We start from the raw sequence: 26,068 nt of genomic DNA, 5'->3' as shown, positions 1-26,068 counted from the left end.
TTTCTTTGCTCTTCTTTTTCCTTCCATCATAACATCTTTACTTTCCTCACATCTTCCTTCCTTCCTCCTTTACTTTCGCTTCTATGCTTTTTCTTCTTCCCTCTCTCTCCCTTCCCTTCCCCTCGCCTCCTCGTTCCTTCCTTCCACCCATCCTTTCATTTCTTTAACAGCTTTTCCTCTCTCTCTCTCTCTCTCTCTCTCTCTCTCTCTCTCTCTCTCTCTCTCTCTCTCTCTCTCTCTCTCTCTCTCTCTCTCTCTCTCTCTCTCTCTCTCTCTCTCTCTCTCTCTCTCTCTCTCTCTCTCTCTCTCTCTCTCTCTCTCTCTCTCGTGTGTATACTACGAGGTGTGTAACAATGTATCTCGTTACAAGGCTCTTCACACTATGCTTAGCTCACTTGTTCGTATTCCTTCCTTCCTTGCCTTCCTTCCTTCCTTGCCTTCCTTGTTTGCCTTCCTTCCTGCCTTCCTTCCTTACTTACATACTTGCCTTCCTTACGTTACATTCTTCCTTCCCTCCTTCCTCCCTTGCCTTCGTGTATTCTTGCTTCGAGTATTCTTCCTTCCTTCCTTTCTTTCTTTCTTTCTTTCCTTACTTACTTATTTCCTTACTTACTTATTTCCTTGCCTTCCTTACGTTCGTTTCTCCCTTCCCTCCTTCCTCCCTTGCCTTCTTTCCTTCCTTCGGGTGTTCTTGCTTCCTTTCCTGCTTGCCTTCCTTTCCTTCCTTCCTTCCTTACTTACTTACTTCTTTCCTTGCCTTCCTTACGTTACTTTCTTCCTTCCCTCCTTCCTCCCTTGCCTTCTTTCCTTCCTTCGGGTATTCTTGCTTCCTTCCCTGCTTGCCTTCCTTTCCTTCCTTCCTTCCTTACTTGCCTTTCTTACGTTACTTCTTTCCTTTCCTCCTTTCCTCTCTCCTTCCTTCCTTCCTTTCTCCCTTGCTTCCTTCCTTCCTTGTTTCCTTGCTTGGCTTGAGCGTGGAAGCGTCAAAAAGAGATCCTCTGTACACGCATAAGCTTCCCCTGATCCCTCTGACTTTGATGGATGTGCAAGGTTCTTTTGTATATATTTTTTCGTTGTGTTGTATTCCGTTGCCGCGTCATTTTGTGTGTGGAGTAAGTTTAGATATGTGGGTGTGCTTGTATGTTAACTTGGAATGATGCTTCTGTTCTGTCCTATTTCTAGATATATCTAGTCTCCTTTCTCTTGCCTCCCTTCTCCTACTACTGCTCCTCCTCCTCCTCTTCTTCCTCCTCCTCTTCCTGTCCCCCCCCCTTCCTCCTCGTCCTTCTCCAGTTCCCCTTCCCCTCTTCCTCCTCCTCCATTTCTTTTTCCTCCTCCTCCTCTTGATATTATGACTATGTTTTCTACCTGCAAGTGTAAGTATCATGTCTATTTTTATATTCTGGGTACCGTTTTAACTTCACCTTATCTCGCCACAGAGCACCTGTTATCATTACGGAGTTCTAGTGTAGTTAAGGTTCTTTGTATACATCAGGACTGCTTGAGTTTAGGACTAGATATTCTTTATCTGGTCCTAAACTCAAGCAATCTGATATAAACTACTAGAACTGTAATAACAGGTGCTCTGTAACAACAAAATGAACCCGTTACTGTTATTATGATCCGTCTACTTATATATATTTGCTTAACATCATACTACTCTTTGTTACGCCATCATTGCATCTGCTAATGTTACGGAAGGGTACACTCGGTTAACTGTAGCAGAGAGTTTTGTATTGGTAAAGTAAACTGATGTAATAGAAGTAATAAAAAAAGGGTTCTCTTAAGCAAGGATACAAATGGGAGTGCAATGTATGAAGTTTTGAGACTCTTACAACTTCACGCCAATCCCTAGGGCAGCGAGAGAGAGAGAGAGAGAGAGAGGGGGAGAGGGGGAGAGGGGGAGAGGGGGAGAGTAATAAGCAGACAGATAATGTACAGAAACGAAGGTGAAAGAAATTTAAAACCTTGATAAACATAAACTCTTGCAAGACACTCATTACCTCGACCATGTACTTCGATTCTATACACGTCACCATACATATCCCTCCTTAACTTAACCTCCCTTTCCCTGACCTCATAAACCAGACCTTCCCGCATCTTCATTACCAAACAAAATTGCATTAAACTTTCCCATTAGCGGTGCAGGCCAACTTTGTGATTGCCTCGCCCTCCTCCTCCGCCGGCCGCCATCACCGCCATCACCACCACCCTTATTTAACTTCTCCCTAACACCTCCTCTTAACACGTCTTATTATCTCCCTCGCTCGGTGGTGGCCGCTGCTGCTGCTTCTCTAATGCCACGCCACGCCACGCCCCGGGAACTGATGGGCGGTCTGTCAGGCGGGGCGTGATGAATCGATCGTTGGGGAAGGCGACGAAATGTATGGTTGAGTGATGTGGTTGTTTGGGTGAAGTTTGGTTGATTGAGTGTTAGTAAGTGGGTTGGTTTTGATGGGGGGGAGAAGAGAGAGAGAGAGAGAGAGAGAAAGTCCAACCATCATGTCTTACTAACTTTCCCACTAACCTTACCTACCTTCCAATCTACCTACTTACCTACCCACCCACCTTCCTACCTTTCCTCTCTATCTACTTCTCCTCATCTACCTTTCTACTTACCTTCCTACCTTTCCTATATATATACTTCTCTCCCCTGTCTACCTGCCTACCACCCATACGTGTCCTTCCTACCTCTCTTCCTATTTATCCAACCTACCCATCTACCAACGCACCCACTTACCCATCCATCTTCCTATCCATATATCACACACCCAGTAACGATAGCTCTGGAAACTCTTATCATACCCTCCGATGTGTTCTCCTTCTGGTACGCCAACATCTGCTTTCCTCTCAAGATATAAATAAACTTCTCCCTCACCCAACCTCCAGCCAACCTCCTGGGCCAACAGACCGCTCCCTTGCTCCTCTCGTCCCGCCCTCTCCACCCTTACGCTCCGAAGTCTTGCGGTCGAATTTCCAGCCGCCGGTAAGGGTTGCGGGTTACTGCAGTCACCCCCTTGATGGGCATATCCTTTAAGATGTAGATTGTATTTTCCTATACATTATTAATATTTGTTGGCCTCTCCTGGAAAGTACACGCGAAGGAAAACAAATCTACTCAGAAGGAAAAGCAAACAGTCGGTGAAGGAAGAGGTGGTGCTGGGTGTGGTGTGTTTTAGATGGAAGCGGGATGGGTTTAGAACTTTAGATAGAAGGGGAAAAAAAAAGAGAAAGGTCGAGGTGTGTTATATGTAGTTGCAAAAAAAAAAAAAAAAAAAGCTCTTGTGGAGATTATTAGGAAATGCTGGGAGAGTTTCTTAGATATGGAAGGGGGTAGAAAATTAGAAGAGTTGTGAAATGCATGTTTAATTATAAAGTTGAAAAGGAAAACTGTAGGAAGCTTTTTTTTTATATGTGATGGGAAGGACTCCAAGGTAATTCCCACTGGCTGCTCAGAGAGGTAGAGCATGGGAAGGGTTAATTACAGCGGGGATGTTACGTAATATTAAAGGAGAAATTTCGAATACTGCTCCACTATCAGATGCGTCCCATGCCGACAACACTGCGAAAGGGCGTCACTTGTGGTTAGGTTACTCAAGTTTGTGTTGCTCTCTCTTGCTCGGGATCATAAAAACATCTGTCCATAGTACTCTCGAGGCTCCGTGAGTAGTGACAGCAAGGCGTCTTTCCCATGGCTTCAGGGATGATCATACTCTCTCCTGAAGCATACACGCATACACTGATTAGTTCCAGGAATGTTATTGAGTTACAGAAAGGAAAGCATACATTGTACCTTGGCTAACAGGATGCTGGCAAAGGGAGAGAGAGAAGTCATCCATGTGTAAGAGAAAAAACCCATCAACTAGCAAGGTTTAGGGATGAATGAAAGGAAGAGGAGAAGGATAGCGCGGGGGGAGTAAAGAAAATATTGAAGGAAGGAGAATGATAGAGGAGGAAAGAGGAGAGGGGATGTACGGAAGAGGTAGAATGAACAGGAGGACAGTAAACATAAAAGGGCCAGAGGAATGAATCGTGCAGCACTCGCCTTTCCATTCTTGCTCCTCCCTGTTTTATCCAAATTTCTTATGCAAGAGTTAACCATCATCTTCAATATTTCATCCCTATCGCTGGTAAACTCTGAAACGACCTTCCTCTGTCTGTATTTTCTCCTGCCTACGACTTAACTCTTTCAAGAAGGGAGTAGCGAGCTACCTTTCTTCTGGCCACTCACGGAGGGCCTCGTGGTGCAGTGGTTAGCACACTCGGCTCACAACTGAGAGAGCCCTGGTTCGTTTCCAGGGCGGAGTGAAAACATTTGGGCGGTTTTTCCGATACCCTACGCCCCTGTCCACCCAGCAGTGAATGGGTACCAGGTATTAATCGGGGGTTGTGTCCCGTCTCCTGGGATCTGTTCCCTTCTCCTATAATTCCTTCCCCTTCTGTCTCTCTCCGGCATATGACCACAGATGTTGCGCCGACTAAACGAAACTTTCTAAACTTCTGGCCACTCATTCTGTTCTCTTTTGTTTGAGCAGACTTTCTTTTGTTTACTGCTTTTGCCCTTGAGCTGCTTCCTTCTCTGTAAAAACAATTTAGAGGAAGGTATTGATACTATTATTGCATCAAGAGTTGCGTCTGCCGGTGCTGTTAAGGGTGACTCCACTAAGTGGGTCGTGCGCTGCCTCTCTAACGTGGTTTTAGTGAAGTCTTTGACGAGGTTGCCGGAGTGAGGAGTCGGATGTGACCTCAGAACGCAAGCTAATCCACCCTTTCTGGCAGCCTGTCTCTCCATCAGTACCGCGCTTACCACTGTCTCGTCACACACATACTTACTCATACCATACACACTCATACCATCCACACTCTGCCCTTTTCATTCATCCACTTCCCCTTCCACACCTTCCAAGATTTTTTGATGTCATAGTCTCTCTTTAACCTCTTCTAAATCTTCCACTTACTCACTTATACTTCCTGATGTCTCTAAACACCCCTTTCTCCTCTTGAGCTCAATTTGTCCTTTTCATTCATCCACTTCCCCTTCCACACCTTTCAAGATTTTTTGATGTCATAGTCTCTCTTTAACGTCTTCTAAATCTTCCACTTAGTCATTTATACTTCCTAATGTCTAAACACCCCTCTCTCTTCCTTCAACTAATTCACTATGTCCACCTCCTTTTGACACTATCCACTCTCTCTTCACTTATCAACAGTATCCTTTTATATTGTTTCTCACTTTTCCACAGTTTCCCCTTTACCCCCCCCCCCCCCTCCTCGTCTCTTCACAATCTACAGTTTCTCTTCACCCTCTTCAGCAGCTGTGTGTCTTGTCTTTTCCAACTTCTCCACTTCCTTTACCACTTTTTATCACTCTTTGACCTCCTCAGATATCACTTCACTCCCTCTTCATTGGTTCTTCTCACCCTTTGGCGCCGTCCCTCCCTCCCTTCATTACCCCTCATAATCTCTATATATAGTACTCTTCATATTGACTGTGGTGTCCCCTCATTCCTCCTTGATCTTCGCCTCCTCTCCCTCAAGATTCCTCCACTTCTCCCTTCCTTCAATCCATTTTTTTTCCATACGCCATCGCACAGTGACATTATTTTCTGTAATCTTGTTCCTGCTTATCCTCCTCTTGAGTCCGTTTACTCGTCTGCGTGGCATTTCCTTCCCCTTGATATCACTCGACACTTCCTGCTTACTCCATACCGACACCTTTTCATGCCATCTTGATCCTCCTACACAACACCCACGTCTATGAAATATGTCGCACTAATAAAAAGATCCCGAGTTCGATCTTCGTAAGGAGAGTACCTAAGGCCATCATATCACCGTTGTCTGTTACTCTTCATTCGTCTCTTTTTCTCTCTTTTCTCTGCCTTTCCTCTTTCTCCTTTCCCACTTTTGTTTGCCTCTTTTACTCAACTTTCTCCGTTTCTGTCTTATTTCTTATTTTCTTGCCTCATCTTCCTCTTTTCTCTTCCCTTTCTTTCGCCTTTTTTTGACTTATTTTCTCTCCTCTTCCTCTTTCTCCTTTCCCTCAGCTTTTTCCTTTTCTGCTCTTCTTTCTCCTTCTCTTTTTCATTTTCTATTCTCCTCTTCCTCCTCCTCCTCCTCCTCCACATCTTCTTTTTCTTCCTCTTCATTATCTTCCATTTTTTCCTCCTCCTCTGTCTCCTCTTTATACTTTTCCTTGCTTCTTTTTGTCTTCCACTTTCTTTTCTATTCTCCTCTTCCTCCTTCTCATCTTCCTTCTCTTCCTCTTCATTATCTTCCATTTTTTCCTCCTCCTCTGTCTCCTCTTTGTACTTCTCCTTGCTTCTCTAATTCCTCCTCTCTCATCAGTCTCCTCTTCTCCCTTTTCCTCCTCAGGCTAATCTCTTTCCCTACCCAAGACAAGGCTCCTGGATGCTTGAGTTACCCCTGATAAAAGGAAAACGCTGGCGGCAAGTGATCTGTTTTCCTGCCCCGCTTCGCTTCTACGAGTCGCAGGAGGAGAGTTTCGAGGATGGGGAGTGGCTGAGGCCTTTTTGCATTGAGGTTGGTTGCTTGCTTCTGTCTGTTTACTTCCATTGTGTTTTGTTATTCTTGTGGTTACGTTCGTTTTTAGCCTAATTCGAACACAGGGCTTTTTGCTTTCATGGTTTGTTATATTTATTGCTGTGTTTGTTTTTGTTACTCTTGTGAGCTTCGTTTGTAGCCTAATACGAACCCAGGAGGCCTTTTTGCTATTAATGTCTGTTATTTATTAGTACTGTAGGCCTATTTGCTTCCTTGGGTTCTTTTTTTTAATTCTCGTTCTCTTCGTTTGCAATTATAACACAGTGCTGGAAGGAAGAAGAAAATAACGTACTGGTTGTGTTTTGCTACATCAGTTTTTCTTCGTTTGCTGAGATTTACCGTTTTTCAACTTTTTTTTTTACTTTCTTTTTCGCAGTTTTTTTTTTCTTTTACGTAAATTTGTCACTTTTGATTGAGTACTCTTTTATATCTTGTCTACTTTCGCTTTCTCTCGCTCTTGTGTGTGTGTGTGTGTGTGTGTGTGTGTGTGTGTGTGTGTGTGTGTGTGTGTGTGTGTGTGTGTGTGTGTGTGTTTGTCAGTCTGTTTCTCTCTCTCTCTCTCTCTCTCTCTCTCTGATTTTTTTGTCTTCCTCTCATTCAATCACGCGCGGTCGCTCAGTCCGATGAAATCCTATCGTTTCGCGCCACGCCGCAACACTCGTGGCGGAGAGATGCAAAAGTGACGCTAAAGAGGGAGAGTAACGCTGCCTCGAGACTGGGGCCCAAGATTAGGTCGAGTTGGTTCCGGATGATCTTGAGGCGAAAAAGGGCAGGAGATGAAAGAAGATAAATGGATATGAAAGGAAGAGGAAGTACGCAAAGAAAGACAGAGAAGTAAACATGGAGTAAGGGGTAAGGAGGCCAAGGATAGACTAAAGGAAAAATAAAGTGGAAAAAAAAATGGAAGGGAGGTACGAAAGGGAAGAAAGGTTATTATGTGAAAGAAAATAGGTAGATAAAATGGAGAAAATGGGGAATTGAAAAAAAAGAATACAGTGGATAAGAGACAAGGAGAGTATGGAAAACAGTAGAAAAAACAAACGCTGCCTCGAGACTGGGCCCCAAGATTAGGTCAATAATATCCTTGCCTTTGTTATTTATTTCCACCGTTATGATTTTTTTTGTCTTGTCTATATGAAATGACTTGATGAACCTTCTTGCTATTTAAGGAAGGTTTATCTGTCATTACTTTGGTTCTATTGCATTAATCTTTCTCTTGCCATAACATATACAAGGAAAAGGATATTATAACTGGCATTTTCTATTGAGGAATTGATTTTATAGTATATATTTTTTCTATTTGCTTGTCTTTTTTTATTTCTTCCTTTCATTATATATTTTTTGTTTAATAGAGAAATGTGTATGATAATGTTGTCAAATTTATTATGTACTTTAAGATTCATTTATCTGTACATGTCCTTATTCATTTTCTATTTCTCTGGATATCTCACTGATAATAATGTTGATTTTATTTGTCAAGGGAATTAGAGGGAGAATATTTCCCATTACCGATCACTGCGATTCTATGGAGCTACACCAACGAGCCGAGGCCATCTGCGTGGACTCAGCGGAATCAAGTGTCGAGGAAATAAACAGAAATGTATTGAAATGCCGAGTCGTATTAAAAAAAGTGATAATCCGTTTTGATCCGAAAAGGCTTTGTGAGTTTGATCTCTTGAATCACGTAATAATTATTAAACATATTCCACGCGCTGGTTGTATCAATATTTTTTTCAATGGAGAAAGGGATAGACGCCCTTTCCCTCTGTTTTGGAGAGTTCGAGGGAGGAAAAGGAGAGTGAAAAGGGAACAGCAGGGAGAAGAGGATGAAAGACTAACGAGAAATAAGGGAAAGAAAGGGTTCAGGCAATTTAAAGTCCAACCAGATTTATTTTCTCCTAACAAATGTAAAATATCGAGTTTGTTTAAGGGAGTAGAGTTATGTGTGTGTGTGTGTGTGTGTGTGTGTGTGTGGGTGTGGGTGTGGGTGGGTGGGTGGGTGGGTGTATGTGTGCGTGGGCGTGTGTGTGCGTACTTGAGTGTGAAGGAGAGAGGAGGGTGAGGCAGAGGGAGGAGAGGGAGAGGGAGTGAGTGGGTGTTTGTGTGTCTGTGAGGGGGCGGACGAAGCGTATGTAAATAAAACCTTTTGGGAGGGGAGGAGCTAGAACTGTGTGTGTGTGTGTGTGTGTATGTGTGTCCCTGGCGCTGCAGGGTCACGGGAACAGGAAGTAACCTAAACAACGCCAAACAGAGAGAGGGAGACAAGAGAGGAATGTTGAACAAAACACGAATAAATGTATGATAAACAGTGGAATGAAAAGGAAATGCTTAACAACGACAGGTGGAAAAATGTGATATGATAAAATTCCAATATAAAACAAATGGAAGAGTATGGTGAACGTTGATATATGAAAATATGATCTGAAACAAGGACGAACGGAAAATAAAGATGCATTAGATTTTTAGAAATATAAGGACCATGTTTATTATGATAAAATAAAATAAAAAAGAAATAAAAATTCTGCACGAGAAAGTAAGATGCGATAGTATTTTAGAAATCCAAACAACTCAAAAATGAATAGTAACATTGTGTCGTGTTTGTGACAACAACAGACGTTAAAATAAAATTTAAATCAAATGTCGTGAAAAAAAAAAGAATAATTAGGAAGATAATAAGAGATTGAGTTGCAGAAAAAATCAACATAAATCTGATGTAAGAAAATATAGAGACAACTAAAACAACGTATAGAAAGAAAATATAGATGCTATTGTAGCAAAATGATAATAAGGACGAACATGTTGAACGGTAATAGAACAACCTATCTTGCGTAAGGACGAAACAAAAATGAGGGAATTCTAGAAAAAAACAGAAAATTATGAATTGCGTTGTAGAAAAGTAATCATGAAAGGCATGATAAAAATAAAAAAAAACGCTAACATTTACCGTAGTTCTGAGAATAGGGAAATATGAGATAGAAATTTAGGAGGAAAATAAACGTTGGTGTCGGGAAAGTAATGCGAAATGGAAAACAGATTTTAAAAAAATAAATGGACGTACATAAATGTGTCAATCAATTTTAACTGTAGAAAAATAAGGATCTAATGCAAAATATGAGTAAATTATCATAAAAAGAGAGAAAAAAGTAAAATGCATTAGGAAAAACGATATATTCACATGTTAGTTTTCACACTAGAAAAAAAAAGTAACGTGGTAGATTTGTAAAGAAAATAATATGTAAGACAATGCCTGCAACGTTAAACTGAATGGCTGAGCTGCAAGACAACTCAATTTGTTAATGTTCTGCAGGAAATGAGGAAGCGGTGTATCTTGAGTGTTTTCGTGACCTAAATAATTGAGAAGGAATGTGTTAATGTTCGCGAGGAAAAGGAGGGAGGTTGCTCATTCCAAGAGGTAAAGGAAATAAAATTATGCTTCGCGAATATATTAAATTTTCGAAATCCCAGGTAACTTCTCAGTATATGAAGACGCTAACCCACAAATCCTATCGTTAGTAATAAAAAACAAAAATACTAACCAGTAATAAAGGAAATGCTATAAATATGATACTTCCATCAAAATATAGACCAGAAGAAATGAATCGGCAGCCACACGAAGAAACTATTATAAAACTCGTCGTTTGAATCCTGATCTCGAAAACTAAAAATAAATACCAATTCCATTATAGATAAAAAGAAAACTCGTGGCATTTACTCTTATGATTTCTGTAACCAAGGAATACTCACACGCTCGATAAAACAGAGCACGGATGCACTCGTTCAGGCATAATGAAGAAAAAGGAAACTCCGGGCCGTTGCACTGAAGGTCTTAGCAAACAAGCAGTAGTTATGATTGTTTCCATCTTGTTTGCCACACCAGGACGCCGCGGAAGACAATTAGCGCGCTGGAGGAGGCAGATAAGAGGAAGAAATGGAGGGAAGAAGCAAGAAGGAAACACGACGAAACTAATAAAAGGAGAAGCAAGGAAGACAAGTAAGAGAGAGAGAGAGAGAGAGAGAGAGAGAGAGAGATGTGATGAACTTGTGGAGAGGAAAAACAAGGAACACAAAAAAGAAACAGACGACGATGATATAATAAGAACTACAACGAACGAAAAGATAAGAGAAAAGAGAGAGAGAGAGAGAGATCCGGGTGTAGTTTATGTTAAAAAAATAAATAAAAATAAATAACAGAATAAGTACCACAGCGGAGAACACACAAAAAAAAAAAAAAAAAAAAATCCGTGTCAGTTCGTTTTAAAAATACGAAAATAACAACTACACCAAAAAGGGACAAGAAAAGCGAAGATCCGGGACTAGTTTGCGTTAAGAATACTCGAGGGATTGTTAGCGCTGGAGGATGTTTGGCGAGGTAGCTTCAGCCGCATGTATAGCCAACCGAATGTCATCCTCCGTTCCAGAGAGTTGAGCACGGGGTTAAAAGTAGCGTGGGCGGTTTTTCGTGTGTGTAGGCGGAAGATTATACTGGTCTAATTACCGCGTGGGAAGAAAGGGATTTTATACTCGAGGAGAAGGAAGAAATGGAAAGCTGAAAGGACCGAGAAATTTGAGGAGGAAGAGGATAGAAAGAGAGCGTAAAGGAAAGAACGAAAAAAAAAAAAAAAGAGGAAGGGAATGGAAAAGACAAAATTAGGAAGGGACAGGAGATGAATGTTAAAGGAAAAGATAAAAAAAATAGGACAGTTGAGAAAATATTAAAAAGAGGTATAAAAGAGAGAAAAAAAGAATGAAATTTGAAAAAAATGAATGAACTAACAACATAGAACAGAAGGAAAAATATATATTGAAAAAAAAAATAAACTAGGATAATTGAGAGAATATTAAAAAGAGGTATACAAGAGAGAAAAAAATGAAATAAATAGGATGAAATAAAAAAAAGGAATTAACAACATGGAACGGAAGAAAAATATATATTAGGAAAATGTAAAATAAAAAGAAAACATTAGGACAATTGAGAGAATATTAAAAAATGATATGAAATTGAGAAAAAAAATGAAATGAACAGGATGAAATTAGAAAAAAATAAATGAATTAACAACATGAAACAGAAGGAAAAATATATATTGGGAAAAGGAAAAAAAAACTAGGACAATGGAGAGAAAATTAAAAAGAGGTATAAAAAAAAAAAAAAAGAAATGAGATGAAATTAGAAAAAAAAATGAATGAATTAACAAATGGAGCTCAAGAAAAAATGTATACTGAGAAACTTAATAACTCGTAATAAAGTGCAGGAGAGGAAAACCTGCAGCGGATCAGGTGACGTGGGCGTAGAGAAAGTTTCTTTACTACCTGTATTTACCTCTGTCATCACTCAACATTTTCCCTCCCATGTTCCCTCACGCATACGGACTGAACCACGCATTTAGTACACGTCTTTCATCTTCCCTACATTTATTTCTCATTCTTTCCTAATTTTCCTTTTCTTTCTTTCCTCTTGTTTGGTTTCTTTCTTCTTGCCTTCAGTACGTCTTTTCTCTTCTCATGCATTTAGTACACGTCTTTCATCTTCCGTACATTTATTTCTCATTCTTTCCTAATTTCCCTTTTCTTTCTTTCCTCTTGTTTTGTTTCTTTCTCTTGCCTTCAGTACGTCTTTTCTCTTCTCCCGCAATTAGTTCATGTCTTTATCTTCCCTTATATTTATTTTCATTCTTTCCGAATTTTCCTTTTTCTTTCTCTTTTCTCTTTTTTGTTTGTTTTCTTCCTGCCTTCAGTACACGTCTTTTTATCTTCTCACGCATTTAGTATCCGTCTTTTATCTTCCCTGTAGTTATTTCTCATGTTTTCATAATTTTCATTTTTTTTCTCTTTCCCCTTCCTTTGTTTCTTTCTTCCGTTTTTCTTTTATCTTCCTATACCTTTATTTCCTGTGCCCTCCAAATTATCCTTTTTCATCTTCATACTCCTTTTTTGTTCCTTTCCTTTCTCACATTTATTGCCCGTCTCTCCCTTGTTTTCCTTTTTCATCATCTTTCCTCTTTTTCTTATTTATTTTTTCCTACGATTTCCTTTCTTTGTCCTCTCTAGAGATTTCTCAGTCCTTTCATCTTTACATTTCTTCCTTTTTCTTGAGTATAAAACCCCTTTCTTCCCACGTGATAATCTAAACAAGCCAGATGATGCTTTCTTCCTTTTTCTTGAGTATAAAACCCCTTTCTTCCCACGTGATAATCTATACAAGCCAGATGATGATTCGTTCAAGAGAGGCAAGATTCTGTAGCGCTATGGCAAGGTGGGTGTAGCAGGGGCATAGAGCGGAGCGGATGCCTCACAACATTTCCCAGAAGCCTCCTTGATGACGACACCGGCGCCGCAAACTTGCCTGAAGCACCTCTCGGAAAATTTAACGCTCTTTTTAGATATGCCAAGGCGATGCAGAAGTTGGCCGCGAGTGTGGGTTAAGTTTTGTAGCTCGAGAATGTCGTGAGCTTGCATCCCCCGCCGACGTGCCTAACTTGTTTTATAAGGTACAACTTCTGAGGTTTATTTTCATTCATGATTATTTTTTAAATGAACATCGCTATTTAAAAATATATATTGACATTATTGCTGCTCCTACTGCTGCTACTACTGCTCCTCCTCCTCCTACTACTACTACTACTACTACTACTACTACTACTACTACTACTACTACTATTACTACTACTACTACTACTACTACTATTACTACTACTACTACTACTATAAAGTGATTAAACTTAATAGTAGAATGAATATCAATGAAGCACATTCCCAACGAGAGGAGAAAATATTGAGGGAAAGCGAAGAGAAAGGAAAATAAACAGGAAAAGAGGAAGAAGAAATGAAAATAAATATAAAGAAGAAAAAGATAAAAAAGAAGAAGACAAAAAGGGGAAGATAAAAAGAAGACAAAAAGAAAAAGACGAAGAAGACAAAGAAGAAAAAGACAAAAAAAAGACAAAAAGAAGACAGAAAGAAGACAAAAATAAGACAAAGAAGACAAAGAAGAAAAAGAGAAAAAAAGAGAAGTGGAGAAAAAGAAGACAAAAAGACAAAAAGAAGAAAAACAAAAAGAAGAAGAGAAAAAGAAAAGAGAATAAGAAGAAAAAGAAAAAAAGGAGAAAAAAAGACAAAGAAGACAGAGAAGACGATTAATACCAAGAACACGATCAAGACAGAGAGGGAAAACTATGCTGTTAATACTTTTTTCCCTTCTCTGTGTATCTATCCCGAGGACGCGCTAAGAGGGAAGGGGAGAGAAAAGATCGACGACTCACCTGCTCATTTCCGCGCGAGGCCACCTTCTTCTGGGTCTTTGTGCGCTCCTTAGAGTTGAAGTGTGTCCGTCTCTCCGCCTCCAAGTCTAGTCACCTCCGCCCCCCACGCTCCCCGGAGGCCACAAGTTCGCCGGATAATCCTCACAGAAAGTTATTTTTCTTTTTAATCCTCCTCCGTCAAATGCGACTTCGGTTTGCTGCTGTTCCAGAAAATCTTACCTTCTCTTTTTCTCCCCCCTTGGATATTTATGATTTTCTGTGATTTCTTCCCCACGGTTGTTTTTAAAGTTTGATTTGCGTTTCTTTCCAGCTGCTTGTGGTTAGTTTTTAGGTCTTTCTCGTTGAATGCAAGATCTCGTTCAAATTAACCATATTAGTGAAGCGTTTTCGTAATTACATTTGGTTTTGATTTACACATATTATCATCAGTATTCAGGTGCATAGCTATAGTGTATTTCTTGCTTATGATTCCTGTTCAAACGATCCTCAGTGTCTTTTTTTGCTAATGTCTCATGTTCTCCCTGTTGTTCCACTTAACTGATGCCTTATACGAAGTTAAGTTTAAAGATAGCGAATATGGTGAACACGCCCGCTATGCCTCTTAATTATGTCTCGTCAAACATCACTGACAGCAAAATAAATCAATTAATCATTTCCTTCTTATAATTGTGTCCCAGGTTTGGTAGAAATGGCATCAGCTGCGATTGAATAAGAATTAGTGGGCGTTGTTCATACTTAGCTCTTTCTTCCCTCTAATTTCTGCTTAGTGAGGAGTGGAGGTGAATGGATGGCCAGGATAATGAACTAGAGGATGAAGAGGAGGTACTTCGGCGCCATATGACCCTGCAGGTGCGGCGCCAAGAACAGAACGCCCCAATAATCATCAATCAAGAGGAGGTACTAAAAAGGAGAGGTAGGAATGGAACGTTCAATTAAGGGGATATAGAAAATACAATAGAGCTGGAAGACAATCAGGAGGAGAAGAAAAAAAAAATGAAAAGAAATAAAGATGATCCAAGGAATAAGTAGAAGGTGGAGGAATGTTGAATGAGAAGGTAGGAACAAAAGAGTAAGACAACGAAGAAGAGGAGGATGAGGATATGAAATGCAAAGGATGGAGAAGGAATTAAATGAAAAGGTAGAAAAGAAAGAGGAAAATGAGGAAAGGGAGGAGGAAGAAAAGAATTGCAGAAGGTGAAGGAGCAGTTAAGGGATTTGGTGGAAGAAAAAGATGAAGGTAGAAGGAGGAGGAGGAGGAGGATTAGGAGGAGGAGGAGGAGGAGGAGGAGGATAGAAAATGCAGAAGATGGAGAAGGAATTGAATGAAAAAGTAGAAAGAAAAGAAAGAAGAAAATGAGGAAGGGGAGGAAGAAAAGAAATGCAGAAGGTGAAGGAAGAATTTTATGATCAGGTTAAAGGAAAAAGATGAAGGTATGGAAGAGGAGGAGGAGGAGGAGTAGGAAAAACAGAAGTAAGAAGAGGAAGGGAAAGGGGGAGAAGCTGAAAGGTAGGCATGCACGAAACAAAAAAAGGAGAGGGGAAGAGGACGGCCGACGGGAGGAAGGCTTGGCTGGATTACAGGTGCGCGCGGGGAAAGGTGAGCGGGAAGAACTTGGCTCCGATGAGTGTGGAGTTAATTTAAACTTTACCCGGCCAGCCGTCGCTCACCGCAAATGTTTAGGGACGAGAGGGCAGTGGTGGGCACGGTTCCGCTGATTCGCTAATCGCTAATTAGCGAAGCTAACTTTTTCGTTAGCTGGTTAGCGTTTTCGCTAACACTAGTGGACCAATTAGTTTCCGCTAAATGTAGTTCCTCCTCCGCTAACTTTAAGTCCACTAAAAAAAAATCATACTGGTTTGCTCTTGTCTGTTGTGGGGAGACACAGCACCAGGTGAGCCACATGGCGCAATAATTCCAGGGTTTCCACTTTTGGGTTAGTTACGCCTTAAAGTAGGGTAATTGAACAATTATTTTAGGGATTTTTTTTTGGTATTTTAGGGTAATGTAAGTGTATGTTGAATTTGATTTATTTATTTGTGTACACTTTTATCATCATCTGATTTTGCCATGCTATACCTTTCTGGAGAGCTCCTGTGTCTAAGCTGCAACATATTGAGATTTCAGGCCACTAGGTCTGTTTTTAAGAGTTTTAAAGCCAAAATACTAAACCGAAGCTCAATCCATATAAAAATGTTAGTGGTTAGCATTACCTTCAACTAATTTATGTATCAGTTCAGCGGTTTAGCCTAAGGGAAGCTAACATTTTAGTTAGTGGATTACCAGTTAGGGAAGTTAACTTTTCGGTTAGCGGTGCCCACCACTGCGAAAGGCCGAGGCGTGGGCGGAGAATGTGGAATGTGGACGAGGGAGGCTGTGGGCGGAGAATGTGGGTGGCGTGTGGGGTTGGTGGAGGGTATGGGCGGTGAAGTTTGGAAGAATTGGGTGGAGAATGTGGGCGGGTAGTGGAGGGTGGGGTTGGTGGAGAGAGTGGGCGTTTGAAGTCAAGGGTGGTGGAAATCGTGGGAGGGGTGGAGGGTGTTGGTGGTGGAGAGTATGGGCGGTGGAGGTTAGAGGCTGTGAGCGGAGACTGTGGGCGGTAGGTGGAGGGTGTGGGCGGCGGAGGTTGGAGGATGTGAACGGAGACTGTGGACGGTAGGTGGAAGGTGTGGGCGGTGGAGGCTGTGGGCTGTGGATGATCTGACCCCTTGTGCACGTCTCTTAATTATCCCCTCCCAGCCCACGATTTAAATTAGGTTAGATACCCCTTAGATCTTAGCCCAGTCCACCCTCCCGTGACGAAACATGTAGTTACCGTTACTGTTGATGAGGTTTCAGGCCCCGCTCCACTGTCAGCGCAGCGCTCCGCAGGGCCGTCAACAATAATGACAGACACAACAGGAATCTCTCAGACTCCTGGTTCTGCCCGCCATTGTTGACTCAACAGTTCCAAGGAGCGAGTGGCTCACGCCGGCACGTCCTCACCCTACCCCTCTCACTCACTCACCCAGCAGCAAACACTCTTCATCATTTTGTACATTTATATAACAAGTAGATTTTAGGTGTTAGTTTGGGCTATTGGTTTTGTTCATACACCATTAGCAGTATGTTCTAAGGTTGCTGGATGCTGAGTATAGGTCATTGTGTGCGCTGATTGACCATTAGCGTCCAGTGCACTGTTGCCGAGGTAAAAGGCTATATATATATGATTTTCCGTAGTTTCTCCCACGCTTATTATTAAAGTTTGAGTTGCGTTTCCATCTAGCGTTTCTATTTAGTCACAATCTCGTTAATATTTTCCGACAAGTCAATAATTACACGAAAAAAATGCAAGAGTGGAAGATTAATGTACGACTCGAAGAAGGAGGGAAGAAGGTGTTTCTGCATTTTTCCTAATAGTTTTTCCTCTTTTCCCGCTCGTCTCCCATTTCCTGATCGTCTATATTCTTTTCCTTGTCAGTTTGTGCTTCTGTCTCGAGAGCTCCCTCCTCCTCCTCCTCTCCTCCTCCTTCTCTTCCTTCTTCTCTCCTCCTTTGCAGTTCCCCCTCCTCGTTCTTCTTTTCCTTCTCCAAATCCTTCTCCTCCTCCATCCTACAACTCCCCTTCCTCCTCCTCCTCTGCAGTTCCCCCTCCTCGTCCTTCTCTTCCTTCTTCAGATCCTTCTCCTCCTCCATCCTACAACTCCCTCCTCCTCCTCCTCCTCCTCCTCCTCCTCCTCCTCCTACTCCATCCTACAACTCACACTCCTCCTCTTCCTCTGCAGTTCCCCCTCCTCTTTCTTCTCTTCCTTTTTCAGATCCTTCTCCTCCTTCATTCTAAAACTCCCCCCCCCCCTCTTCTCCTCTCCCTCCATCCTACAACTCACACTCCTCCTCCTCGTCCTCGTCCTTCTTTTCCTTCTCATCTTTCGTCTCCTTCTCCTATTTCCCTTGCTTCTGCTGCGGGTGATGCATGGAAAAGTTCTCGGTGCAGAGTTAGTTAATGAATGACTCGTCACACAGGGAATGACAGAGTGGCGAGGAAGGCGAGGAGGGGAAGAAGGCGAATTGAAAGAAAGAAGAGGAAGAAAGAGAGAAAGAAAGACGAGCGAGGAAGGAAGGAGAGAGGAGTGAGTAATTGGATTGAGGATAATTGTCGATCTGTTTGCCTGTTCGTTTGTTTGTGTATTTGTTTGTTGATTTTGTGTGTGTTTGTTTGCCTGGTTGATTGTTTTGGTGTTGATTATTATTATTAGTTGTTGTTTTGGTTGGTTTTCGTCTTGTTTTGTGGCTGCTGAGAGAGAGAGAAGAAGAAGAAGAAAGAGGAAAATTAGAAAAGAAAGAAAGGCAAGAGAGAAAGAAAGCAAAACAAAGACACCCCCCACACACACATAAACAAACAAACAAACACAAAGAAACACAAAAACACACCAAAAAAAACAACACAGACAGAATACAAAAGGAAAAATGAAAAAAAGTAATACATGGACTATTTACAATTTTCCTTTTTTTCCGGCAAGCCAAAGGAAATCTATTACCGTTCACTCCGGCCAATAAGTTCTGTGACAGCGGCCGAAAGAAATATGTGCCGCGAATGGGCGAGTCATTTAGCGGCGTGGACTCTTATTACCATTTTAATTACTTTCTTAATTAAGGCTGTTAGAGCAATTAACCGGAAAGGAGCAGACTAAATATTTGCCAAAAGCGACCAACCGCCTACCACACGGCACTACGCGGTTTTTTTCTTTTTTTCCTTTTCTTCTTTTTGGTATAGGAAGAGGGAAAGTTGGAGAGGGAGAATAAAGGGAGAGGAGGAAAAGGAGGACAAACACTGAAGGACACACTCACACACACACACACACACACACACACACACACACACACACACACACACACACACACACACACACACACACTACCCATTCCGTCATTAGCCTTACTTCTATTCCTCTCAACAAACGAACATGCATCTCTTTCTTACCCTTTCCTCGCCTTCTCTTTCTCCAACACTCGTCCATCACTAACCGACTGTCCTGACGTTGTTGTTTTATCTCGAGCAACGTTAACGACTCCTTCCCTTCTCTTCCCTTAGTGCCAAGCAGAGCAACGTGTGTAGTAAATGCGCGCAAAGAGTCTCACGTCTTTATTCGTAACTTTCCTCATTTGCCTTTTACGAATACTTAAGGCTCGCTCCCGCTTTTCGTTTTATGGCTCGTTTTGTATTTTAGTTTTCTTCTTCATGCGCCTAATTGATCGGTTTTATGCCGCCTGGATTCTTTCATTTTCTCTTTCCCTTTATCTGTCTGTGTCTGTGTCTCTCTGTGCGTTTCTATCTTCTGTTGATTCGTCTGTAAATGTTTTCGTCTTTTATTCGTTTATTTTTTCTCTGCAGTTTCCTTCTTTTCTGTGTTCTGCTTTTCCCCACTTCCTGAACTTCTCCCCCTCTTCTTTCTTTCCTCTCAGACTATTCTATTTACACGGTTCGATTTCTCCGCCACTGGAACAAACCGCTTGCAAATGTGATTAGCGCGAAAACGATCAATTCATTGAGCAATCTCATGGAACGTCACCTTGTTTCGACTCAAGTGAACAAAATGATTCGGCACGCACGTTTAAATTTAACCTGTACCTTGTGATTCGATCTTTAATCTGTCCAGCAGGTGATAGAAGCACTTGATGAAGAGTTTAAATCACTGAAGCAGGCAAGTTCATTTTAAGGCAACATTTTTTCAAGTGCCTCCTCTTTGATGTTTCCATGTTTCATTGATTCCTCCTCCTCCTCCTCCTCCTCCTCCTCATCTCCCTAGCTGTCTTTCATCCTCGTTATTACTACAGTCATATGACACCTCATCTGTCAGTTCCCTCCGAAATGTGTCACGCGATGTCTGAGTTTGATACATTTTCCCTCTATGGTCTCTCTCTCTCTCTCTCTCTCTCTCTCTCTCTCTCTCTCTCTCTCTCTCTCTCTCTCTCTCTCTCTCTCTCTCTCTCTCTCTCTCTCTCTCTCTCTCTCTCTCTCTCTCTCTCTCTCTCTCTCTCTCTTACACAACGTCCCTAACCTCTGAACTTCATTACTTTTCCTCTTTTCTTTTACTCTCTACCAAGTCAGCCCACTCACTTCCTTTTTCTCCCTTCCTCCTTACCCTTTACTTCTCTCCCCTTCCCCTTCCTCCCTTCCTTCTCCTCCCTTCCCTTCCCTCTCCTCCCGCTCTTACCTTCCCGCTCCTCGCTTCCCTTTCCGTCTCTCCTCTTCCCTCTCTTCTCTTCCCTTTACTTGCATCTCCTTCCCTTCCAAGAACTCGTCGCGGCTACTGAGAACTACTGAGAACTTGACCTCCATAGCGTTTTTTTTATTTTTTTCTCTATTTTCCCCTTAAGGGAGATGCGACACACGGCCGGGGCGAGAGGTTATGGTCTCCTTCTCTCCTTCGAATTAGCGGATAATGATCACCTTTCCCGCAGCTGGACTACGCCGGTTCGGGTCGGTTCGGATTCATTGCCCTGGTAACACGTCAGTCCCAGTTCCCGTTTTTTTTTTCTTCCTCCTATTTTCTTCTTTTCCTATTTTCCTTTTGTTTTTGTCTCACTTCTGTTCACATCTTATTCCTTTTCATTCTTCTTTTGTTTTCGTTTTATTTCAATTCCCATTTTTTTCCCTTTTCTCTTCCCGTCTTCCTTCCCTTTTCTTTCCGTTCTGTCTCATTTCTATTCCCATTTTATTCCTTTTCCCTTTCCTTTCTTCCTTCCCTCTCCTCCTTTTGTTTTCGTTTGATTTCTTTTCCCATTCTGTTCCTTTTCTCTTCCTTTCTTCCTTTCACTTATCCTCTTTGTCTTCCTATCTCATTTCCTTTCCCCTTTCCTATCATATCTCCTTCCAGTCCTCACTTTCCTTCCTCTAACTTCCTTGACTTTCCCTTCCCTTCTCTTCATCTCTTTCTTCGGTTTTTCATCGCATTTTTCTACTCCTATCCCATCCCCTCCTGTTCCCTTTTTTCTTCCCTCTATCATCTTTTTCCTATTCCCTTCCTTTTCCAATCCCATCCTGCTTTTCCTCTTTCTTTCAATTATTCTTATTCCTTCTATTTCCTCATATCCTCTCTCATATCCTTTCCTCTTCAGTTCTTTCTTTTTTTATCCTTTTGTCATCTTATTTTCTTCCCTTTTTCCTTCCCATTCCATCCCCTTCTCTTCCTTTCACGTCTCCACCTCTTCCACTGTTCCTTCCTTTTAATCCTTATTTTCCTCTCGTTTTCTTCACTTGCCTTCTTCCCTTTTTCTTTCTCACTCTCGTTTTCCAATCCAGCTCTCCTTATTTTTATCCCTTTCCTCTCGTCTTCTTCCCTTCTCCTTTTATTTCTCACTCTTGTTTTCCGATTCATTTCACTTCCCGTTCTTCTCCGTTCCGTCCCGTTTAGCAAGGGATCCATTCCGCCTCCCCCGCCTCCGTAAACAAGCTCTCCATAACGTCGTTTCACCGTCCTTGAGAGCGCTCTAATGATAACGACGAAGTGAGATTCTTTAGTGTGAAGTTCATGACGGGAGGAGTGAGAAGGAGATCGCGAGGGAAAAAAAATTGCGCTGTCTTGTGTTGTGGGTTGTGTTGCTTTGTTGTGTTGTTTTCACTTTGTTGCTGTTGTGAAGTGTTGAGTAATGTGTTGTTGTATTTTGTAGTGTAGTGTTGTGATTTCTCTTCCTTTGTGTTATATAACGTCGTGGTGTTGCTGTGTGTCTCATAGTTTTGTGTCATGTTGTGTGTGTGTTACATTTTTGTGTTGTGTTCTAGTGTTGTGTTGTGCTAATAGTGTTGCTTAATGTTGTGCTTCCGCTTCCTCGTGTCTGTCTGATTGGTCTAACTCGTGTCAATATTAGCTTAGGCACAGTGCAATGCTTTTTTTTATATATAGTTTATTGAATGATTTGATTAGTAAGCCACTCTAAGGCAAGACGAACGCACCTGGACAGACGCTTTGCTAGAGAGGGATGAACAGGTTAATTGGTAAATATCCACTCACCTGATGTCTATTACAGGTGGTGTTGATGATAAGCGAAGTATTGGAGGTGAAGGTTATATATATTCCTCCCTCTTTCACCCTTTTTTTTAGATCTAAGATGGCAGCTCAGGGGAGGAACATCTCTCCTCTCAGTCATAATCTATCCTTTGCGGGTTCTAGAGTTAAAAAATAAGTTGAGATTAATCAGGAAAAGTAATTAAGATTTTTATTAAGTCGAGCTCAGTCAGTGGACCTAATTATATCAGTGCCACCTCTCTCTCTCTCTCTCTCTCTCTCTCTCTCTCTCTCTCTCTCTCTCTCTCTCTCTCTCTCTCTCTCTCTCTCTCTCTCTCTCTCTCTCTCTCTCTCTCTCTCTCTCTCTCTCTCTCTCTTCTCTTCTCTTCTCTTCTCTTCTCTTTTCTTCTTTTTCTCTTCTCTTCTCTTCTCTTTTCTCTTCTTCCTCCTTTTTCTCTTCTCTTCTCTTTTCTCTTCTTCTCTTTTCTCTTCTTTTCTCTTCTCTTTTCTCTTCTTTTCTCTTCTCTTTTCTCTTTTCTTTTTTTTCCTTCACCTTTTTCTCTTCTCTTCTCACCTTCCCCTCTCGCTCACACCTTAAGATGCTCTAATTTTTGCTCCACTTCCTACATTTTTTCCTCCATCTCCACCTTGCCCTACTTTCTTACTTACTTACTTACTTACTTCTAAAAGAGCTTAAACAACAAATACTTCAGCCACTCACTAACATATTCAACCAGTCTGTTCAATTGAACAAGGTCCCGGAAGACAAAAGCGTTGCATTAAACTACAGGCCCATAAGTTTGACATCAGTGGCAGGAAAAATACTCGAAAAGATTATTAGAGACAAACTTGTAAGGTTTTTAGAAGACAATAATGTAATCTCCGACACCCAGCATGGCTTCAGAAACAAGCACTCCTGCCTTACGAATTTATTAGACTTCTTCCAAGGTATATATAAGAACTGGGATGCCCACATCCCCAGTATTGTTATTTACCTGGACTTTCAGAAAGACTTCGACAAGGTACCGCACGAGCGACTCCTTAAGAAACTGCACTCGGCGGGCATTGGAGCCAATCTGATCGCGTGGATAAGAGATTGGCTCACCGACAGAAAACAACGAGTACTACTCAACGGACAGCCTTCCGATTGGCTTCCAGTCACTAGTGGAGTGCCTCAAGGGTCAGTGCTGGGACCCATTCTCTTCATCATATATATCAACGACCTCGAATTAGGACTGAAATCAACAATATCGAAATTTGCTGATGACACCAAGGTGGGTGGAAAGGCCCTCACAACGACCGACTGCGAAATCATTCAGAAAGACCTCAATCACATTACTGAATGGTCGGAAAAATGGCAAATGTCCCTTAATGTTGACAAATGCAAAGTCATGCACATTGGGTCCAGAAATAGTAACCACACATACATCATGAATGGGAAATCTCTGCAAGCGATGCAGGAGGAAAAGGATCTTGGAGTCACTATCAGCAGTGACCTGAAACACGCGAATCACTGTAAAAAAGCATACAACAAAGCCAACAATATGCTCGGGTTCATAGCGAGGAACTTCGAGTGTAAAACGCCAGACGTGATGCTATCCTTGTATAATTACATGGTAAGACCGCACCTCGAGTATGCAGTACAGTTCTGGTCTCCTAATTACAGAAAGGAGGGGGATGAGTGAGTTCGATGCTGGAGTGGGGTGAGCGAGTTCGATGCTGGAGTGGGATGAGCGAGCTCGATGCTGGAGTGGGGTGAGCGAGTTCGATGCTGGAGTGGGATGAGTGAGTTCGATGCTGGAGTGGGATGAGCGAGCTCGATGCTGGAGTGGGGTGAGCGAGTTCGATGCTGGAGGGGGATGAGTGAGTTCGATGCTGGAGTGGGGTGAGCGAGTTCGATGCTGGAGTGGGATGAGCGAGCTCGATGCGGGAGTGGGATGAGTAAGTTCGATGCTGGAGTGGGATGAGCGAGCTCGATGCGGGAGTGGGATGAGTAAGTTCGATGCTGGAGTGGGATGAGCGAGTTCGATGCTGGAGGGGGATGAGCGAGTTCGATGCTGGAGTGGGATGAGCGAGTTCGATGCTGGAGTGGGGTGAGCGAGTTCGATGCTGGAGTGGGGTGAGCGAGTTCGATGCTGGAGTGGGGTGAGCGAGTTCGATGCTGGAGTGGGATGAGTAAGTTCGATGCTGGAGTGGGATGAGCGAGTTCGATGCTGGAGTGGGATGAGCGAGTTCGATGCTGGAGTGGGGTGAGCGAGTTCGATGCTGGAGTGGGATGAGCGAGTTCGATGCTGGAGTGGGGTGAGCGAGTTCGATGCTGGAGTGGGATGAGCGAGTTCGATGCTGGAGTGGGGTGAGCGAGTTCGATGCTGGAGTGGGGTGAGCGAGTTCGATGCTGGAGTGGGGTGAGCGAGTTCGATGCTGGAGTGGGGTGAGCGAGTTCGATGCTGGAGTGGGGTGAGCGAGTTCGATGCTGGAGTGGGGTGAGCGAGTTCGATGCTGGAGTGGGGTGAGCGAGTTCGATGCTGGAGTGGGGTGAGCGAGTTCGATGCTGGAGTGGGGTGAGCGAGTTCGATGCTGGAGTGGGATGAGTAAGTTCGATGCTGGAGTGGGTTAGGAGGAGAATTCGAAGCTGGAATGGGTTAGGTTAAAGGGGCGTGATGCTAACATAATTATTCTGCCTGCATGCGTGAATTATTCCAGGGGGAGTGAAGTGGACCGTCTGCGTTGTGACCGTTTGCTTCTAGTGCAGGTCCTTAATTAACGACCTTACCTTACGCTGTGTTCCGAACGGTCAGTTGACGCTAACCATTCTTTCCTTTTGTGAGCGTTTCAGTTGTTATGGTTCATTCGCCTCGTTTCAATCACTTGTTTTACTCACCATGTTTCAATTGCTTGTTTCAGGTGTCACGTTTGAATCGCTTATTTATGTCGCAAAGGTATATAATTGCTAGTTTCAGTCGTTAAGGTTGAATTGGTTATTTATCACCGCGAAAGGAAACAGAAGAGTTCGATTATGAAAATGGTAGCAATGGAGTCCCTTATTTCGCATTTTTTTTGTAATTTTGAATATTGAAATTTGTTCGATGACACTAAAAGAGGATGGGCGTGGGTGTGCTGGTGCTAAACTGAGTGTTGGAGGTAATGAAGAGCTGTGTCAAGATGGGAAGGGAGAGGGACAAGGTGGAGAAAGGAAAACGACGTGAAAGAGAATGAGTTTGCCATATTGCTTATAGAAACGGGATGCAGGAAGAACGAGAGATTAAAGAAAACGAGAAGAGGTGGAAGGAAGAAAAGAGAAACTTGTTGGAAGGCATGATGAAGGAGAAAGGGGAGGAAGAGTAATGGTGATGAGAGAGAGAGAGAGAGAGAGAGAGAGAGAGAATGCTAGTTGAGTGGTATAGCGGTATCTGGTAATCTTTAAGTTGTGTACACGGGGTAGAGGTGGCGCCACTGTGATTGTCAGTTAGCCGTTGTTTGTGTTTTGGTTTGAAACGGCTCCGGTGAGAGAGAAGCATATATGTCCTGCTGCCGTGCTACTTGTCAATGTGGATGTCCGGCATGTGCTTCTGCTGTGCTGCGTGTGTATTTCTAGGTATGTGCTATTTGCAGGATTAAGTGCATTTTTTAATTAATTTTCAAGGTTTGAACATAAACATCCGGTAATGGAGAGGGCTAGGAAAATCAGGGAAACTGTGGGGAAAAAGCAGATTGCACTAATGTTATCCAGTGAAATGAAGCGATTCTGTGTGATACTTTCGGGGAAATTGAAATGAAAAAAGCTGGGGTGTAAAGGAGCCCCATGATAACACTATGGAGTCTTCCTCTTGCTGTCACTTTTTCGGTGATAGACTACTATTCGTTTACTTCCAAATAGTTGCGCCTTCAGAGTAATTCAGGGGGAATATTACGGAGGCAGTTGTCATATACTTGTATCAGGAACAGACATACGTAGTTACCTCAGCCTGCAGATGACGTCTTTGGCATCATATGAAAACACTTTGCCTTGCTGAGCAGTTCGCCCTCCACCCTTATATCTTGCTCTCGATTCTATGGCCTTGATTTCACCTCTTCTTCGCCTTGCTCCTCGTCATGTCATTTCACGCACGAATCTTCACAGTTAGAGAGGATGAAGGCACATGAACATATATCATTTCCATAACCTCGGTGCTTCAGGAAGGTGGTGTTTGCCTTGGACCTCTTCTCTTGATGTTTCTTCTCGCTTGAGCAGTAGAATGCAGCCTAGGATTATATTGAAAGAGCAAGCGT

Source organism: Eriocheir sinensis, unplaced genomic scaffold (genome assembly GCF_024679095.1).
Source record: "Eriocheir sinensis breed Jianghai 21 unplaced genomic scaffold, ASM2467909v1 Scaffold1190, whole genome shotgun sequence".
Taxonomy (NCBI): domain Eukaryota; kingdom Metazoa; phylum Arthropoda; class Malacostraca; order Decapoda; family Varunidae; genus Eriocheir; species Eriocheir sinensis.
This window is presented reverse-complemented; position numbering follows the sequence as displayed.